This window comes from Pituophis catenifer, unplaced genomic scaffold (genome assembly GCF_029215685.1).
Source record: "Pituophis catenifer annectens isolate HBS135680 unplaced genomic scaffold, rPitCat1.0.hap2 SCAF_3, whole genome shotgun sequence".
Taxonomy (NCBI): domain Eukaryota; kingdom Metazoa; phylum Chordata; class Lepidosauria; order Squamata; family Colubridae; genus Pituophis; species Pituophis catenifer.
This window is the reverse complement of record NW_027256883.1, coordinates 191,277,495-191,283,494: the sequence shown is the minus strand read 5'-3', so window position 1 is coordinate 191,283,494 and position 6,000 is coordinate 191,277,495.

Sequence of the window (6,000 nt, the reverse complement as noted above, 5' to 3'; positions counted from 1 at the left end):
GACCAGGACAGAGGAACAACCCGTGTCCCGAGCCCTCCAGAGATCATCAACCAATGCGACCAATGCCGTTTCCGTGCTGTATCCAGGCCTGAAACCCGACTGGAGCGGATCTAGATAGATAGATAGACATTGTAGGGGATGTCTCAATTACAAACCGTTTTTAATCCATTCTCAATAAATTCAGTAAATATTCACTTGCTTAACATAGAATGTAGATTTTCATCTGGCAAATATTAAAATTCTGTTGAAAATCTTCCTTGAAAGGGAAACAGTATTTCTATCCAATGGGTTGGATTTGTAAACATAGTTGTTACATCAAACTTGTACCCATTGCTTTAATTTTCCACTTTCTATAGTAACAACCCCCCTCTTGCCAATTCTTAATGCAAAGGAATTTTATTCTGTCCTTATGTCAACTCTTCTCTTACACAACTGGCCACAGGGAGACAATCCAAGTGTTGCACACCATGGAAAAATTGTTAGAAACATCATGATTTAATTTAGCAGATAATGAAGTTCTATGCAAAATATAGAACATATTTTGGACATATTGTGTGATGATGAAGAATAATAATGTACTCTCTTTTACAAAAGTCTCATGGTGACTGGGTTAGGAAAATTAGATGGCTTTTGGCTCTTATTTTCAGCCAACGGGAACTGATTTCTCCTGATTACAGCCAGTCTGTTCAGAGTACATCTATAAGGAAGCTGGCTTGTTTCTAGGAGAGAGAGAGAACAGAAAAGCATCATGAAAAAAAGATGATGTGAAATGATGGGACTATCCCCCCATGTGATAGGTTGGCTTTAACAGTTTTGATCCTGACCATGGATTTTATGTAATTACAATGAACAATATTTTTAATTTGGTTTGAATCTGATGTTTTCAATCCCAGTTACATAGCGCAGAATTGTATGTAGCATCGTGTCAGTTGATTAGAGGAGCCTTTAAGTAAACAAGTAAGCAAAGAAGCATAGCAATATACCAAAAGATTAGACACAGGTGTAAGGGAAGTAAAAAGTCAAGATGGCAGCTAGATCCATGCAATTGAGGCCTTGCTCTTTTTTTAAACATATATTTTCATGTTCCCTCTAATCAATGGAACTAAAAAGTGCTTTATTACTTAATGGTGTTGAGCTGGCCATTGCTATTTAAAGATGACCCAGTAGTCCCAAAGGTGCTTTTTCAGGAGGCAACTGGACTTTCTTGTTTTTTCTTTTGAACATGTTTCACTTCTCATCCAAGAAGCTTCTTCAGCTCTGACAGGATTTGGGACAACCATGACCTGGATGACTGAGACTCTTTACTGACTTTTAGCTATACAATTTGGGATGAACACCCTTTGAATGGTGTGGGAGTAGGAATGGATTGCCAGAGGAAAAAATTGCAGACTACAGGAACCAGAACTACTCAGGTGACTGTGAAGACACAGATAAACCTCCAAATGCTTCAAGGACCCTCTAAAAGGATGTAAATTACCAGCTGTCTGCAAGGAATATAAATCCTTCCATTCCCCGCCATCCTGTCAGAGCTGAAGAAGCTTTTTGGATGAGAAGAAAAACGTCTTCAAAAGAAAAAACAAAGTCCAGTTGCCTCCTGAAAAAGCACCTTTGGGAGAACCATGACCTGGATGACTGAGAATCTACAGATGACCCAGTATTTTTTAAAGACATGACTTTCAGTATTCACACTGGAGCATGTAGCCCTTCATACTAATAAATCCTTTGTTGCATACTTTGTTCGGAAGTATTTGTTTTGTGACTGCTCATAGAATTGCTCAAAGATCCTGTCTTTATCTTTGACACCTGAGGTCAGGAAGAAATAATGCAATAACCCAGCATTACTGACTCCTGCCTGGAAAGAGGCAGTGGAATCTCTCTGATAGAGACACTGCCTGTTCCCATGCTGTTTCCCCTGGAGAGAGATGCTGTGAAATCTGATGCAGGCAGGAGCAAAACCTTCTGTGGGATACTTAGTAAACAATCTTGATAAAATCTTAAAATTCAAAGCCTTTATTGTCATTGTACATCATGTATACAACAAAATTGGTTTAGCTTCTACTGGTGCAGTCCATACAAGAATACAAGACAACATGAATAATGTAAAGAATAATCCATATACAAGTAGTTAGGGGGAAAAAACCTAGTCATACGTTTCCATATGTACGTCCTATTCTGTGCAACATGTATATTACTCTGGTGTATGATCTTATATCATGGTACATACATATTACACACCACACTGGCACCAGTGAAATTTGTCATATTAATCTGTTTCTGGTGCTATATTGTGTTTAGGAGTCTGACAGCCCATGGGTAAAAGCTGTTTTTAAACCTGTTTGTCTGGCTGGCTATACTTCTGTGTCTTCTGCCCAATGGTAAAAGTGAAAAGAGAACCTGGCCAGGGTGTGAATCGTCCCTAAGTATCTTCCTTACTCTGCTGAAATAGCGAGACCTGGCGATGTCATCCAGTACTGTTAGGGGGCAACCAATGGTTTCTTGTGCCGAATTAATCACTCTCTGTAGTGCCTTCCTGTCCACGGCTGTTAAACCAGCATACTATACTGTTATACAGTATGTGAGGACATTTTCTATCGTGGACCAATATGGTATCGACTGTTAAGTATGGGCTGTTGGCTATTTTTTTGTTTTGGCCTCCTTGCTTGGTATTTTCAGAAAATTGTATAGAATTCTAAAATTCTATAGAACCGGTGCGAACTGGGGGCAACCCACCACTGTTACACACATTTCTGCATATTGTTGAAGCAGAGCTGTTAGGATTTCATTGCTAGAGCACCCAAGATTTATGGGAGAAATCCCATAAATCGTACAAATCCCATTTATACGGTAGAATATATATTATATAAAATTATGCATGTCCCTACTTGCACAAATACACCCTAGCAGCCTCTGTTTTCTGTCATGTCCCCATAACGTTCCCTTTCTCTAGTCCCTAGTCCATGAATGATACAAGGCTATGTTGTCTTAATTGTTTTTCAGCATTAAAATATGGAATATGTTCCCCCCTCCCCTTCTAGCATTATCCAAGAGCAGCCTTAAAGCTTTTTCACCTGGGAGGGAATCAGTTGACTGCACTGTTGTGAAATGGAGTGCAATAGAGTTCAGCAATGAGGACAGCAAGTTTCATGCTGGTAAGTTTTTTTCCAACTGAAGGATATCTGAAGAACCCTAGAACATGGTAGCATGAAAAAGCTTCTGTGCACACTTTTTTTGGAATTAAACTTCATTGAAACAATGACATTTATATCTGAGTAGGTATATATAATATGGCAATTTTAATTAGGCAGAATGTTACTTTCTGAAGCAGTAGCTTCTGCATTGCTTCTATTTATTGCTAAAAGAAGGAAAAGATATATCCCTTCTGGTTTTTTTAGCCTGATGTATATAAATGTTACTGTCAATATGTGAAAATTAGGCATTTTATAGAATGCCCAAGAAATCTATAGAATACCAAAGAATGGGATATCAAAGTATGAAATGCTTAATATTTCACACATTTCCTACTCATTTTGTGCAATGCCAAAAGACAAACCAGCAAATGCTTAGACTAAAATGCCATTCTAGCTTTCTTTGTTACAAGGAACAAGTAGGTCAATGCTGGTCTTTTTATCTTTTTTTTTAAAGTAAGAAAGTTCTGTACTTTATTTTGCATATTTTCTGTCATTTTCATACACTTCTTTTTATGACTCTTTTCATAGTTTTGCCTAAGTATTGTATACAATGCCTAAGTATTATATACAATGCCTAGGGTAAGTATAAAATAACATGGACATTTCATAATTTGGCTCACACATTCACATATTCTATAAATTTCCTAGGGATTCTGTACAATGTCAGCTTTTCACACATTGCTAGTGTTGGAAGAAATATCCATCTGGGTTCAGTTCCAAGTAGGGAAAAAGACACTGGAAACATGGAGGCTGATTGGAAAGATGGTTTAATGGTGAAACAGAACCTCCAAGCACGTGTGATTCTGGGTTGCTGACCACATGGAGTGGAGAGTGAGAGGTATTTATACCCTCTCTTGGGCTTTGAACTTGAGCTTCCTGTTCCTGTGGCAAGGAATGTATTCTATTGGTTGCTGTCAGACTCCCATGTGGAGTCATGTTTGAATCAAATTTGGTGGAACCTTGCTGGGTGATGTAATGAAGGGGCTTGGTGGTGCCATGTGGTGAGCTCTGCTGATAGATAACCCTATTATGTCCTGGAGGGGTCATGGCTTAATCCCATTACCCTGGAGCTGGAAAACTTCTGTTTTGTACATAGATGGCCCAGTCTTTTGTCTTGTAGATAAACTGGCACCAAAATATCTGCTGGGGGCAGGGAGCTGGGACTGAATTTCTGTCTCCAAGAGCATGTTTCTCAATTTCTCATCCAGGGAAATATAATATTCTGCCTTTTTAATATTTCCTAAAATATTTCATTCTTCTAGGAGAGGAGTGGGTACTAACTTTCTACATAGTAACATAAACGATACAACTAGGCCATTAAAAGTTGGTTGGCTTGTGTCAACTAGCATCTTTCTGCTTACTCTGTCTCTCAGGATTATTGTGAACCTAACATTGGAAAGCAGAGAGGAAAATTTTATGAGTAACTCTTCCATTGAAGATTGAGTGAGATTTCTATTGACCAATCATTCAGCTGTTTCCAATTCTTTGTGACCTGATGGACATCAGTTTGCCAGGATTGTCTGTCAACATCTTCTTGACTTCTTGCAAACTTGTACTTGTGACGTCAGTGACAACTACAACTATCCTTTGTTCTGCTGCCCACTTTTTTCAGTACATTAAGTTTTTCCAACCATCAGGTCTTCTTCAAAGACTCTTGCTTCCACATTATGTGTCCAACATAGCTTTAGCCTTAATATTAGTTCTTCCAAGTGAGCAATCTGCTTTTACTTCCTCCTGTTTTAAATGAGTGTAATTAATTAAATTAAATTAACTTACAGTAATGTTCTCTATATTGAAGAAAGTCATTGCTTCTGCCACTGCGCCGAGTTACAACTTGTTCACCTTCAGATATAAATGTTTTGACTTATCTTTATTATAGATATTAGATATTAGATATTATAGATATTCTGCATAAATATGCCTTGTGCCATAAATATTTATTTATTTGTTTATTTATTTCTTCAACTTGTATGCCGCCTTTCTCCGAAGACTCAAGACTTCTCTGTGGGGGCACCTACCATCTGGAACGAGCTCCCCCCAGAGATACGGAGGATCCCGGACCTGCGCACGTTTCGCCGTGCTCTCAAAACTTTTTTATTTCAGCAGGCTGGCCTGACCTAACTCTCCTCTTTTAAATTTTTTAATTCGTGATTTTATAAATTGGGTGTTTTAATCTGTGTTTCGGCCAAAATATTTAATAATTTTAAGGGATTTTTATTATTTGTATTATCTGTATTTTATTTTGGCTGTTCACCGCCCTGAGTCCTTTGGGAGTAGGGCGGTATAGAAATTTGATTAATAAATAAATAATAAATAAAGGTGGCTTATATAGAAGGTTTAGACTTGGAGAGCATGATACTTTGGAATTACTAGATTCAATGTATTCCTAATAGTTCTATGTTTCTACCATAGGCTGAAATGGTTTAGGTTAATTTTAGGAGAGAGTAGTCAACCTGAAGGTTGCAAGTTTAAAAAGCAACAATGAAAACAAGATGTGGATTTCTTGTGTTCTCTGAACTTGGCTGTTTGCAGACATTTCATTATCTAACTAGGTGATATCAACAATGTAGGTGGGTTTGCTACTTGTTTATATATGGTATTTTCCCTGCAGGTTTTGGTGGTGATAGTGGTATTTATTCCTGTTGATTCCTTAATTTGAGTATTGTTTTCTGCCTGAGTTTGTCTGGTGTTGATTCAGGCTTATCAGTTGTTAGTTACTGGAGGGATATGTTCAAGTCCTTTTGTTTCTTTATTAATTTTTTAATGTATCTTTTAAATGGTGTGTAAATGTGGTTTATCTCTGTATGTCTAT